Source organism: Odocoileus virginianus, unplaced genomic scaffold (assembly GCF_023699985.2).
Source record: "Odocoileus virginianus isolate 20LAN1187 ecotype Illinois unplaced genomic scaffold, Ovbor_1.2 Unplaced_Scaffold_54, whole genome shotgun sequence".
In the NCBI taxonomy this organism is placed as follows: domain Eukaryota; kingdom Metazoa; phylum Chordata; class Mammalia; order Artiodactyla; family Cervidae; genus Odocoileus; species Odocoileus virginianus.
The window spans coordinates 37,504-52,829 of record NW_027224316.1 but is presented as its reverse complement, the minus strand read 5'-3'; the positions used below and the strand labels follow the sequence as shown (position 1 = coordinate 52,829).

At 46.7% G+C, this 15,326-nt stretch overlaps 1 long non-coding RNA gene across 1 annotated transcript; it reads right to left on the bottom strand.

Moving 5' to 3' along the window:
• Window positions 1–5,134: 5,134 nt before the first annotated feature.
• Window positions 5,135–14,336, bottom strand: LOC139033736 (uncharacterized). The gene is made up of 3 exons (XR_011486221.1): window positions 14,248–14,336; window positions 12,267–13,584; window positions 5,135–9,493 (listed from the first exon to the last, which is right to left on the bottom strand). It is a non-coding gene; the product is annotated as an uncharacterized lncRNA (long non-coding RNA).
• Between the last annotated feature and the right edge of the window lie 990 nt (window positions 14,337–15,326).

The window sequence follows — 15,326 nt, the reverse complement described above, 5'->3', positions numbered from 1 at the left end:
AGCGCAACTACGGAACTAACATGCTGCAACAACTGAAGCCCATGCGCCCTAGAGCCTGTGCTCCAAAGTAAAAGGGCACCACAATGAGAAGTCCACACCACAACTAAAGAGTAGCCCCTGCTCACCGCAACTAGAGAAAAAAGCCCTTGCAGTAACAAAGACACAGCACAGTCAAAAGAATAAAATTATTTTCGTAAATGTTCTAGGTTTATTTTTTATTTTTACTTTTTTGAATACATATAAAATAGAAAAGGTAGAAAACAGTATTGCAGAAAAAAGTCCCTTCCTTTCCCCTCCAGCCCCTAGAACCCCAGTGCCACTCCCACCTCTGAGAGGGGATTGTTACCATTTTTAAACACATCTAGAGGTATTTTGGGGCTTCCCAGGTGGCCCTAGTCATAAAGAACCCATCTGACAATGCAGGAGATGTGGGTTTGATCCCTGGGTCAGGACGATCCCCTGGAGGAGGGCATGGCAACCCACTCCAGTATTCTTGCCTGGAGAATCCCACTGACAGAGGAGCCTGGCGGGCTACAGTCCATAGGGTCACAAGAGTCGGACATGACTGAAGTGACTTAGCACACATGCAGAGGTATTTTATTATCCATATTTAGGCAGATATGCATACATATGTATGTATAACCACATATGGACACACACCATATGATAGACCGCTATGTATGCTATGATGCCTGAAGATAATTTCTGAAAGGTCACACTGACTGCCCCCGCCAAAAAGTCCCAGATAAGTACCAGGGGCAGACATCCACCAATCAGCAGCCTGTTGCCAGGCAGACTGATGGATGCGAAGGTGCCAAGACTCCGGCCAATCAAGAAAAACCGACACGGGACAAAAGGCCAATCAGCACCCTAGAGCCTGACTCCAAGCATATTCGAAAAGGTCCCGCCGCTTCCGTATCCGCCAGGATATATAGGTGCCGCCCCCTTCCCGCAGGTTGCAGACTCCCTTTGTCTCTTCACTCACCCGCCCCCGGGAGTTCTGCCCGAGAGCGACCGCCCAATAAAGGCCTTCATCAATGGTCCTTAGAGGTGGCTCTTTCTTCCCGCGGCGTTTTCTAAATCTGGCACCCAACGTGGGGCTCAAGGTGAGGGCCCCCGGCACTCGCCGTTGAGGCCCCCTAGAGCTCCATCGCCACGGTAGCCCCGGACACAGGCGGCTGACCAACTCCCCGGACGGCAGGATACGGGGTAAGTCCCCTCGGCTTTGTGGCCTGCCCTCCCTGGCGACCATCTCCTAGGGCCCAGTAACGGGTGCGCACTTACTGGGCCCTCCCGGTCACCAGCTTGTGGGGAGACGTCCCCAGCGGCTGAGTAGACCTCCGGCTTCGGCCTTTTCCGGTCACCGGCTCGTGAGGGAGACGTCCCAAGCGGCTGAGTAGACCTCCGGCTTCGGCCTTTCCCGGTCCCCAGCTCGTGAGGAAGACGTTCCGAACGGCTGCACGGACCTCCGGCTTCCCTTGACACGTCCGAAGACGTTCGGAGAGCGGGGGTTGCCTCCACGCCCCGTGGTCGCCATGGGATTGACAGCCTCCAAACCCGATCCCCAATACTCCACACCATTAGAGTGCCTGCTGGCTAACCTGCGGGCCCTAAGACTAAAGGGATATATCCGCCCCAAGCAGCTCACTTTTCTGTGTTCACAGGCCTGGCCTCAGTATTCCCTACATAATGGCTCACAATGGCCAGCCACAGGGACATTAGACTTTGACATCCTCCGTGATTTAGATAATTACTGCCAGAGAACAGGAAAATGGTCTGAGGTCCCCTATGTTCAGGCCTTTTGGGCGTTGCGCTCTCGCCCCACCCTGTGCACCACGTGCGCTCCTAGCCAAATCCTACTCACCATGGCCCCCCCGACTCCACCCTCCCGGGCCAAGCCAACTCCTCCCGTCTCTGAGTCCTCTGCTTTCTCTGTTCCCCCAGAAGATCTGGTGGCCCCCCTCCCTATACCTCTCCCACGGCCCCCACCCCTTCCTCTCCGGTTCCTGCCCCCTCCTCCCCCACTTCGGCTCCTCTGAGTCCAGCAGCTCCCTCCCCAACTTCGGCTCCTCTGAGTCCAGTAGCTCCCTCCCCCACTTCAGCTCCTCTGAGTCCAGCAGCTCCCTCCCCCACCTCTGCCCCTGTAGCTGCCCCGACAACACCTCCCCACACTTCCTCAGTTGATACACAACCGACTGAAACTATACACTCCCCTCCTACTCCCATTCTCTATCCTCCATTACCGACCTTGACACCCTCCCCATCACCAGTTAGCTCACACACACGGTCCCACGGACAGTCATCCCGAAATTCTTTTCCCTGTGCCCCGGCTCCCCTACTCCCTCTGAGACAGGTAGCCGGAGCCAAGGGCTTGGCACAGGTCCACGTCCCTTTCTCCCTTCCCGACCTGTCTCAAATCGAGGCCAAGCTTGGGTCATTCTCATCCAATCCTACCCATTACATCAAACAGTTCACCCAACTGACCTGCTCATACGCCTTAACCTGGAAAGATATCTATGTAGTCTTACGTTCCACTACTACCCTAGAAGAGCGACAAGCCATCTGGACGGCTGCTAGAGCCCAGGCTGACCAGAGACACTTTGCTAATCCCTCCCCCGAACGCCCCCCAGGGGCCGAGGCAGTCCCAGACACAGACCCTGACTGGGACTATCAAGAGACTGGGGGAGGCGAACTCAGGGTCAGATATATGGTAGAGTGCCTCCTAGATGGCATGGAAGCCACTTCTAATAAAGTGGTCAACTTCCTTAAGCTGGATGAGATCACCCAGGGCCCTGACGAAAACCCCACTATGTTCTTGAATAGGCTGACAGAGGCCCTCATCCAATATACCAGATTGGCCCCAGACTCCCCAGCTGGAGCAGTCACCCTGGCCAGTTGTTTTATCTCTCAATCCACCCCCGACATCCGAAAAAAACTAGCCAAGGCCAACGAAGGCCCTCAGACTCCCATATGAGACCTGGTAAAAATGGCCTTTAAAGTTTACAATGCCTGGGAAGAGACTGCAGAAGCTAACCATAAAGCCAGACTAAAACAAAAGGCTGAACTCCAGGCTAGCCTTCTCAACCAACACACCCAGGCTCTGGTAGCAGCCCTGCAGCCGGCAACGGGCTCAGGCCCACGAAAACCCCCACCGGGGGCCTGCTTCAAATGCGGCAAAGAGGGACACTGGGCCAAAATGTGTCCTAACCCGAGACCACCCACAAAGCCCTGCCCAAAGTGCAGGCAACACGGACACTGGGCAAGTGACTGTCCCTCGGCCTCTCGGGCCCTGACCCTAGGGGGTAAGGGACCAGAGCGACCTAAGGTGACTCCGAGCCCAGACCCCGCTCTACAACTGCTGACCTTCAATGAAGACTGAAGCCGCCCAGACTCGGGAACCCCAATAACCCAAGCCGAGCCCAGGGTAATGCTCCAGGTAGCGGGTTCTTGGTTGACATGGGGGCTACCTATTCGGTCCTTCCCTCTTTTGGAGGCACCTTACATCCTTCCCGGGTCTCAGTAATAAGAATTGACGGCCAGTCATCACGGCCCCTAGAGACCAAGCCCTTAAACTGGTAATTAGACAACTGCCTATTCACCCACTCCTTTCTAGTTATTCCTTCCTGTCCAACCCCTCTACTAGGGAGAGACATTTTAACAAAACTCAAGGCCACACTTCACCTGACCCCAGGGCCTTCTCCTTCCACAGGCAGGTTCCTGCTGTTGCTAATCGGATGCTCTGACTCCCAAATAGATCCCCAGGTGTGGGATACCAAGATCCCAACAATTGCCCAACACCAACCCCCAGTCCTCATACACCTAAAAGACCCCACCTGTTTTCCGGCTCGGGCCCAGTTTCCCCTGTCCCAGCCCAACCTTCGAGGACTTAAGCCAATCATTGACCGCCTCCTGGGACAGGGCCTACTGGTCCCCACCTCATCCCCATATAACACCCCCATCCTTCCGGTCCGTAAGGCCTCAGGGGCCTACCGACTAGTCCAAGACCTCCGACTTATTAACGAGGCCATCGTTCCTACACATCCGCTAGTCCCTAATCCCTATACTTTATTATCCCAAATACCCACGGGCACCACCCACTTCACAGTGATCGATCTCAAAGATGCATTCTTTTCCATCCCAATCCACCCCGACTGTCAATTTCTGTTCGCCTTCACCTGGATCGATCCTGACACCAGACAGGCCACTCAACTCACATGGACGGTCCTGCCTCAGGGGTTTCGAGATAGCCCTCATTACTTCGGTCAGGCCCTGGCCCGGGACCTGGCCCTCTGCCCTCTTAGCCCTAGTACCCTGCTCCAATATGTGGATGACCTCTTACTATGTAGCCCTTCCGAAGATCTCTCAAAACAACACACCATAACTCTCCTTAACTTCCTGGCCTCCAAAGGATACTGGGCCTCACAGTCAAAGGCCCAACTCACTCAGTCCTCAGTTACTTACCTGGGATTGCAAATTACCCCCACCACCAAGGCCCTCACAACCGACCGGTGCCAACTCCTCTGGTCTATCCAGTCTCCAACTAACTGAGACCAAATCCTGTCTTTTCTGGGCCTGGTGGGATTCTTCCTCCACTGGGTTCTCAACAGGATTCTTCCGCCATTGGGTTCCCAACTACGCCTCATTGGCAAAACCCCTCTATGCAGCAGCAAAAGAAACCCCAAAGGGGCCACTCTCCTCACAAAACGAGGTCACCCGAGCCTTTCTCACGTTACAGTCTGCTCTGACATCTGCCGCTCCCCTCTCCCTGCCTAATCCTAACTACCCATATCATCTCTATACTGATGAAAAGGGGGGAATAGCCTTTGGGGCCCTGGTACAGCCGGTGGGCTCTGAGTTGCTGCCTGTCGCCTTCATCTCCAAACAACTAGACCCCACTGCCAGGGGATGGTTCCCCTGCCTACGGGCACTGGCAGCAGCAGCAGCGGTTTACATGGATGCAAAAAAGTTACTTCAATATCAACCTCTAACCACTTTCTCCTCTCACTGCCTCAGTGACCTCCTGGCTTCCAGATTCCTCTCTGACCTCACTGACTCCAGACTACAGCAGTTCCACCTAATATTCCTAGACAACCCGCAGGTCGCCGTGGGACGTAGTTCCCAGCTGAACCCGCTATTTGCGCTTCCCTCTCTCCCGATTTCCTTAAGAGTCCCGGCTCACCAGTGTACCGAGATCTTGGACTCTCTGACACAGCCACCACCAAACCTCCTTGTAGAGCCACTGCCAGACCCTGATATGACGTTTGTCAATGGGAGTTCCAAAAAGGACCCAGATGGGCGCTGGGCAGCGGCCTACGCTGTAGTCACCCTACAGAAAGTCCTTGAGGCCCAACCCCTCCCACTAGGAACAACTTCCCAAAAACCAGAACTAACTGCACTGACCCGAGCCTTACACCTGGCAAAAAACAAAAGGGCCAATATCTACACAGACTCTAAGTACACTTTCCTAATCGCCCACTCACATGCGACAATCTGGAAAGAGAGGGGCTTTCTCACCACTAAAGGCTCCCCAATATGTAATGCCTCCCATATTACCAAACTACTGGAGGCCATCCCCCTGCCAAAAGAAGTGGCCATCTTACATTGCCGGGGACACCAGGCAGCTCGCGATAAAATAGCCCAGGGTAATAATTTGGCTGACCAGGTGGCCCGGCAAACTGCCCTGCAGCGAGAGGTGGCCCCTCTACTGGTCCTGGAGACCTCCTTTATCCCTAAATACACCAAGGCAGAAACCAGAGCGCTACTCGCCCAGGAGGGGACACAAACACATCCTTCCGGATGGATCACCCTCCACGAAAAACTGGTCCTCCCTGAACAACAAGCCATCACCATCATAAAGCAGATCCATGACACCCTCCATATCGGACCGCGAGCTCTCTTAACTTTCCTTAGCCCGCTCTTCTCCCCTCTTCATCTTAGGCAGGCCATCCAGACCGTACACCGCTCCTGTCTGACCTGCGCAACGATCTCTCCTCAAGGAGGGCTCCGCCCCCCCAAGAAACCCACCAGCTGAGAGGACATCTGCCCGGTCAAGATTGGCAGGTGGACTTCACTCACATGCCCAGTTATCGTTATCTACTGGTACTCGTAGACACGTTCTCAGGATGGGTCGAGCCCTTCCCCACCTCCTGCGAAACGGCCGCAATAGTATCCGAAATGCTGGTCAAACACATCATCCCCCGGTTCGGACTCCGTAACTCCCTCCGATCCGATAACGGACCTGCTTTTGTTTTGCAGATAACCCAGCAGCTAGCTGCAGCCCTCCTGGCATCTTCACATCCCGTACCGACCCCAGTCATCGGGTAAAGTAGAACGGGCCAACGGGGTCCTCAAGGCCGACCTCGCCAAGCTCGCCTCAGAAGTGCAGCTCTCCTGGATTGACCTCCTCCCCTTGACTCTCACCCACATCCACACAACACCACACTCAAAGACAGGTTTGACCCCCTTTGAGCTGCTGTACGGCAGGCCCTACCTGCTGACCCATCTGCCCCCAGAAAAACCACCTCCCCTGGCCAATTACCTGCCCCTCTTCACCCGCCTGCGCGCCTTACTCAGGGAACACGCAGAGCGGGTCCTGCCACAACCTAGGGACGGTGACAGACCCATCAGACCACTGTCGCCCGGAGACCAGGTGCTACTCAAGACCTTGTCTCCAGGGCCCCTCCAACCTCGTTGGACGGGTCCTTACACAGTGGTCCTGACCACCCCTACTGCAGCCAAGCTCTCAGGCCTCGAACCCTGGTACCACGTGACCAGGCTCAAACGAGCTCCCCCAGATCTTCCAGAAAGAGAGCCAGGCTTAGACTCAGGTCCAGGGGCTTCGCCAGGACACACATACCAGTCCTCCCTAACGGGGCCCACAAAACTAAAAATCTCCCGGACCCCCTTTCCACCTGCTATCAGAAAATGACAGGTACCCTTCTATTGCTTGTTCTCCTCGGTCAGACCTACGGGGGATTTGATGACCCGGCTAAAGCAAGACAAATCCTGGCCAGGCGAATGGAAAAGCCTTGCGACTGTGCTGGGGAACTCTCTCTCCCAATATCCTGAAAAAAGGGTCAGACACATCCAATCAGTCAACTGCAGAGACAAAATGGCTTACAACTTTATAGGAGAGGGATATGAGGTTTCTCCAGAGGGGTACACATACATTAGAAAGGCCAATTCTTGGCAATGCGTGCCTGCTGTTCTGCCCCCAGAGCCCCTGCCCTCAGATCAGCTCAAAAATTGTTCCTGCTTAGAATATGAAAGAACTCTCCACTCTTTATGCTACCTCAAAGAACAAGCACGTCAATGCAGGGGCCCGACGAACAAAATTTATTGGACTACAACCCAGACAGGACACTTCCCTGGTTCATTGGGCCCCCACCTTTCCTCACCGGCATGCCCAAATAAGACAGGTAAAGAGGTCCGCTAGAACCTAAAGGCACCCATACACGTCTCAGATGGCGGAAGAGTCCAAGATATGGCACGAAAAAAACAAGCCCAACAAAGACTCCAAAAAGTAATGGACCATTACTTTCCAAAAGTCCATTACCATCCCCTGGCCCTGCCTGATAGGCGGGGTCCTTTACAATTAGACCCAGCCACTACAAACTTAATACAGCTAACATAAAATACCCTAAATCAGTCCAGCCCCGAGTGGGCCCAAGGTTGCTGGATATGCCTAACCGTAAGAACCCCTCGCCTGCTAGCCATGCCGGCCAACCTCTCCCAACCAGTCAACACCTCTGTAGACCCAGCAGCGTGTAAAGTGACACCACCCTTGCGGGTACAACCGATAAAAGCCTCAATAGGATACTGCCTAAGAGGCCAAATAACGGACAATGAGACAGCTATAGACGTGGGGGTGAGAGACTTTGCCAGCTACACCACAATACAGAACATCACCACCTCAATATGCGCCCCTCATCCCCTGGTCTTTGTCTGTGGAAGAAACCTGGCCTATACTTTCCTCCCCACAAACTGGACTGGAACCTGCGTACTCGCAGTTCTGCTCCCAGACATTGACCTGATATCAAAAAAAAAAAAAAAGAACCAGTCCCCATACCCACTCTAGACCATGTGGCCGGGAGGGCAAAATGAGCTGTCCAGATGGTACCCCTGATGGTGGGACTGGGCTTATCCACCAGCCTAGCAGCGGGGGTGGCAGGGATCGGCCTCTCACAGCACATGTACGCCAAACTCTCCCAACAGATCATAACAGATGTCCAACATGTGGATGACACCATGTTAGAACTTCAGGGGCAGACAGATTTTCTAGAAGTTGTCCTCCAAAATAGACGTGGGCTAGACCTCCTCACTGCCCGAGAGGGCGGCTTAGGCCTTTTCTTGCAGGAAAGATGCTGTTTCTATGCCAACCGCTCTGGAATAGTCCGGACTAAGATCAAAGAACTGCAAGACGATTTAGAACAAAGGCGCCGGCAGCTCCAAGAGAGCCCCCTCTGGGCCGGGCTCAATGGTTTACTCCCCTACCTCTTACCCCTCCTGGGCCCTATACTACTAGTTATGGGCCTCACCATAGGCCCCTGCTTCCTCCAACTTGTTTTTCGCAGGGTCCAAGAAATAGCGCAGGCCGCGACTGGACGGGCCATGATACTAACAGCTTACACTCAACTCAATCAAGAAGACATAGACCCACCTCACAATCCTGCATAAGCTGACCTTTCGTCCCGACCGGCCCTGACCCCCACGTCGCCCCTGTTCAGCAGGAAGTAGCCAGAAGACAAACGTCACCCCTTGTCCTATATCAAAAAGGCCGAGATGAAAGGTCACGCTGACTGCCCCCGCCAAAAAGTCCCAGATAAGTACCAGGGACAGACATCCACCAATCAGCAGCCCGTTGCCAGGCAGACTGATGGACGTGAAGGTGCCAAGACTCCGGCCAATCAAGAAAAACCGACACGGGACAAAAGGCCAATCAGCACTCTAGAGCCTGACTCCCAAGCATATTAGAAAAGGTCCCGCCGCTTCCGTATCCGCCAGGGTATATAGGTGCCGCCCCCCTTCCCGCAGGTTGCAGACTCCCTTTGTCTCTACACTCACCCGCCCCCGGGAGTTCTGCCCAAGAGCCACCGCCCAATAAAGGCCTTCATCAACGGTCCTTAGAGGTGGCTCTTTCTTCCCGAGGCGTTTTCTAACAATTTCCTCTTGTTTTTCTTAGCCATGATTCTGCTACATCAACGGTCAGCATCCTGACCACAGCATCCTCTCTCCTCCCTCCTCCAGATTCCTTCTCCTAACCCACGAGTTCTGCATGTAGACACTTCTCAATTAACCAGCCCGGGGTCCCTTGAATTCATGTGGAGTTTCTTTCTTAAGAATTTGAGATACTAAGAATATTCGTTATCTTATTAGCCACAATCGACGAAGTCTTGAAGATATTCTTCAGTTGACTATTGATTTCCAGTATAGATGCCACAGTTGGGAATAAAGCTGTTCCCAGTGAACTGAGGTGGTCAGTCTTAGGTACATTCTGGTTTGAAAAATAAATACACAAGTCTTTAAGAAGGATATTTTCACTTGCATAAATCTGGGTAGTTAAATGATAACATCTTGAATATCCTGTTAACTAAACATGTGATTATTAAAATCCTAAGTGTCCTCTTTTTTATAGCCTACAGAGCTTACTGCTAGAGTTTATATACATCATAAATCACTTAATCCTGCATATAGGAATTAAGAAATGGTCATTTTATGTACAATAACTTCTTAATAGTCTACTATAACATAAGTCAGAAGAATTCAGAAGAGGGGAAAATGACAGTCATTTGATAAAATTTCAGCAATGCAAACAAAGAAAGGAAAAAAACCACCTACAATTATATTTCAAAGAAATAAATTTCAAACAACTTTAGGTTACTAAGTCAAAAGAGCTGAAACCAAATAGCCTTGAAAAGTAGGCTCTGGGTTGGAGGTATTTAAGTTTGAAGAACTGGTGATTTACATTCTATTGGATAAGAACTTGTCATGGCTCTGGTTCATGTCAAGGTACATAGAAAGGTTAGAAAGTATTGTAGATTGGAATTTTTTATAAAAGGAAGAAAAAAAATTCTGAACTAAGCTCCTATCACTAGGGCAAGGATGAAGAACTATAACCAAATAATTAGTAAATGCTTAAAAGAGTACTGGTTTTCTTTTGAAAGAAGAGCTATCATACTAATTTCAACTCATTCTGTGGGAACAGCAATCACCTCTTCAGACTCAAGCTTGCTTATGACTTGGTAGGAAGACATCAATAAACAGAGACTACCATTTATTGAGTGAGTGAATCAATCTTCATACAGCAGAAACTAACAGAACATTGTAAAGCAATTATAGTCCAATTAAAAAAATTCCCAAAAAGTAAGTACCAGTGGGCATCTTTTAACCTTGTCAAATTTGGGTGACTAAAGAAATCTACCTAGTAATGTCATGCAAGCACTGAATTTAGGCAGAATGTTAGCTAACATGAGCAGTATTTACTTGGAAAACGTTCAACAAATATTGTTAAACTCAAAAATTGAGAGGCAGAGAGCCTATACAGAGGGAAAAATCAAAGTAAGTTATATGGCCAAGAACTTCCTAGACAAATGATACAATTACAAAATAAAGGGTATAAAGAAATCAGGTGTGGAGAAGGTAAACAACATTGTATACTTAGATGACTGGCTTCTACAGAATTATGGAAAAAAGCCTCACAGATACAGGCCAGAAGGACCTGATTACACATATTGGACCCCACAAATTGTTATATATGTTCCCCAAAATTCTATAAGTCATTTTTCTTACACGTTTTTCTGTATTTCTGTAGTTTAAAAGTCAACTACTTAATATACCCTTCCGGTTCAGTCAGTGTAACATTAGCATGACGATTCCAGGACCCTTAAGTAAAGGATAACTGACCAATTTCTGAGCCAGCTAACAAGTCATAGGTCCCATGAATTCATGTGGAGCTAAACCTACAACTCTTTCTAGTTATTAAAAGGCATACGAACTCCTACATCTGTGTTACAGAATAGCAGTGAAAAAGGTTTCGAAGATTATATGTATGCTATTGGAAATTAATTTTTCTGGGAGGAAAAAAGCAGTGAAGAGACCTGTCTTTAAAAATATAAACCTACTCTATTGAAGTAATCTGTTTACCACTGTGTCTAGTAAAGCTTAAGATGAAAGAAGAGCAGTTAACATTGTTTTGGGGGACTTATTAAATGTAATCAAAGATTTACTAACAATCAATTCCTGAAGTACAGTTTTACTTTCTGCTGCTAACAACTGTTCCTTCAATATCATATTAGACATCTAAGAAACAAGTGTAGACACATTTTCTGGAATCGATGTGAGAGATCCAAGTGCTGCTGCAGTAGTAGTGTCTAATGCAGAGACATTGGACGTCAACAGGGTGCCTACACCAATAAGAAAAAAGATGTCAACCTGGACTTAAATGTGTATTTAAACACAAATACAACCGTGGCAAAATTCATATCCCTGTTGTGGAAATTTGTAACAAATAAGCTTAAAATAATTGACTCACTACATAAGCATGGAATTATTTTAAACACAAATTATGTTCTATAGTATTCAGGAAGCACTTAGCACATCTGTAAGTGTATCAGACCCAAAACTGTAACTCAGTGTAAGAGTCAGGATAATCTAAAAATGAATCTCTAACTAAAAGGAATACACAGGATTACTGTAGATAAAAAAAGGTTAAAGAAGAGAAACTAGAAATCAATCAATAAATTTTTTAGGGGTTAGCTTAGAGTCATTAGACTCTAAGTGACTTTTTAAATTTTTCATGTTTGCATCTTCCAAATTTTCTATGGTGAAAATAATACTTTAATATCAGTTTTGAAATCAGTCTCACACTAAACACAATAAGACTGGAATAAGAAATGTTTGAACTAAAGATGGTACTGATGAAATTATTTGCAGGGCAGCCAAGGAGACACAGATGTAGAGATGTAGAGAACAGATTTATGGACATGGGCGGGGGGAGGAAGGAGAGGGTGAGATGAATGGAGAGTAACATGGAAACATATCACCATATGTAAAAATAGACAGCCAAGGGGAATTTGCTATATGACTCAGGGAACTCAAACTGGGCTCTGTAACAACCTAGAGGGGTGGAATGGGGAGGGAGATGGGAGGGAGGTTCAAGAGGGAGGGGACATATGTATACCTATGGCTCATTCATGTTGATGTTTGGCAACAAAATTCTGTAAAGCAACTATCCTTCAATTAAAAAAAAAAGAAATGTTTGTACTTACCAAACGAGGTCTTGTGAACTTCTAGCATGGCCTTTTGTTTCGTGCTGCCATCCTTAATTAATTCTTCCATATTATGAAACAGACTATTCAAGTTTTTGCCAAAAACATCTTGAGCTTCTGCATTATGCTGATCAACTGCCTTCTTACGATCCAGTTTAGAATGGAGACCAAATACATCTTTTGTAATTTCTTCAACTGTTTTAAGCAACTATACATGATTTTTTAAAAAAATAAGTGCTGATAAGATGGATATGACAAAAGCAATCTAATGAAAATATCTGTGCTTCATTAAAGACTTCTGCAAAGAACTAGTAAATTTTATATATATAGTATCAGAAGAAATTTTAAAATTCATGCCAATGTTTATTTCTCCTCCGCTAGCCATCTAGACAAGGAAAACTGATTTTGCCAATCAATTTTAATAGTTATGCTCCCTCACCAATTTTTACCCAATATGTGTTACTAAGGCAGGAGACCCTGGTTCAATTCCTGGGTCAGGAAGATCCGCTGGAGAAGGGATAGGCTACCCACTCCAGTATTAGTGGGCTTCCCTTGTGGCTCAGTTGGTGAAGAATCTGCCTGCAATGCAGGAGACCTGGGTTCGATCCCTGGGTTGAGAAGATCCCCTGGAGAAGGAAAAGGCAACCCACCACTCCAGTATTCTGGCCTGGAGAATCCCATGGACTGTATAGTCCATGGGGTCACAAAGAGTTGGACACGATTGAGTGACTTTCACTTTCATGTGTTACTAACTTCCGAAGGATACACCTAATAAAAAAGTGAGTACTTTCAATATCGTCCATCATTAGAAGATACTAAATTCTTGATGACTAATTAGTCTCAACCATGACCACAGGTAAAGCAGTATGACACCATTATTTTAAACATCCACAAAGTATATTAAAGTCAGGTTCTATTTTCAAAACTAGAGGAATAGATTTTTCTTAAATAAGCATCTCCAGTAAAGAAATCTAGATGAAATAGTAAAATAATGTTTCTTAAATGGACAGAAGTATCATTTGTAGTGAATAAGTAGAATTTCATAGTTTCTTACCTTATGCTAAGAAAGTTACTTCTAGCCATTCTTTAACTTCTTTAACATGACTACAAATAAAAACAAAAGACAAACCCTACTGGCAGCATCATGAAGTCTCTCCTCAGTACTTTCCAAAGCCGAGGTGATATATTCTTCTTCAACAAGCTGTAATTTTGTTTCCTGCAAATGTCTTTGAGTGGTTTCAAGTTCCTGTGTCTTACTTTGCAGGTCAGATTTGCACTGGTTAAGTTCATTTTTACTATCCATAAACAATTCTGTAACCTACATATAACAAATTATTTCCATGTAAAAGTTGTAGCAAGTTACCAGGTAGGTTAGAACATTTCATATGGTAACTGGTTTCTTCCTATAACTACTACTACTACTGGTGGTCCAGTAGTTAGGACTCTGCATATCCAGTGCTACAGGCACAGGTTTGATCCCTGGTCAGGGAATTAAGATTCCACAAATCATGGGGCATAGCCAACCAAACAAAAACAAGTAACGGGTCTAATGAAATGGTGTTACTTCTTCAGATTCCTTTCAACACTGCCAGTGTGAGGGTGGCACTGAAGGGTCAGGTCTTTCAACCTTAGTTATTTAACATCTGGTTTCTCCCAACATCTGCCTTTAGTCACCTGATAAACATGTTGATGAAAATGTCTCAGCATTCACTATACAGCTTTCATATTAAATTACACAATTTAGTTAATTTCTTAAAATGCTACATTAGTATGTGTCAAATAGAATAACTTCTTCAAAAGAGACTCACTTCTTCATTATCACTAATGATAATTTAAAAAAAACAGTGATACAACTTAATTTTAGTTTAGAGGTCAGTAAGAAAAAAAATCTTAAAGAAAAAATATCAGGTCCCTCACATTCTGAAATTGCCTTTTAATATTTGCTTTTTACATGACAGTCAATACAATTTTGAATGCTTACCCTATTTAGCTCTTCCTCAACAGCAGCAATTTTTTCAACCAATTCTACAATTTCTTCCTCTTGAACAGTTAGTTTTCCACTCATAGCTCTAAAATAAAATTTAAAAGGATTTTAATGTGAATATTGTTTCCTAATGCCTAGAAAATTTACTCTAACACAACTGAGGCAGCTACATATCATCTCTACTGTTTACCACTATCATGATAATGATGTCTAAGTATCAATAAGCAATAGATACAAAGTGCAAAAAACAAATGTATTCTTTGTCTTAGGTTTATAAACAGACTGTTTTTCCTGTTTTCTCCATTTTGAAACTGAGAATCCCTACCGATTACAGGGGGAAAAAAAACATGTATGTATATAAAATTTGAGAAGCTACAAAGGTGACAGAGGACTATAACCCACATAAAGCAGAGGTAGGGGATACAACTAGGTGTCTATAATCAGGAATATGAAGAATAATAAAAAAGACAGGCAGAATCCAGAAGAGGCTTGTAGTGTGAAAGCATCAGGTGTCACAGGATGAAGGGGTAAATATAAGGGGCAAAAACCTGGAAAACTAAAGTATGCATATAGAGCAATTAAACCTCCTGCACCCAGCACACAAGACCCCAATACACACCCCAACACACATACCACTATCACACCACCACAAAAGTCCTCATGAGATAAACAATTCTTCTCTAGAGCACAGCTTCTCAGCTTTAGCACTACTGACATTTTGCACCAGATAATTCTGGTCTGCTTTAACAAGCCTCTCTGATTTCTTGAGATTAGCAAGTGTCAGAAGTAAGTGCTGTCGTTTGCATTCTTCTAGTTCCTTCGTAACTACCAACCATTTTCTATTCCACATTGTGCTTAAATGACAAAGAATTTTAAGAATGTAGATTCCTCAAACTATTTGCTAGAGATATTGATTAAAGGAAAAGATAAAGTTGAGGTGGTATAAGAAGAGAGTTCATTCTAACAGTCTTTTGTCAGTTTTTTATTGGAAATAGCTCTTCAAAGTAGATGAGATATTTGAAATGCTTTCCTATATTAAATGTACAAGAGGGATGCAACATTGTTATTAAATGAAT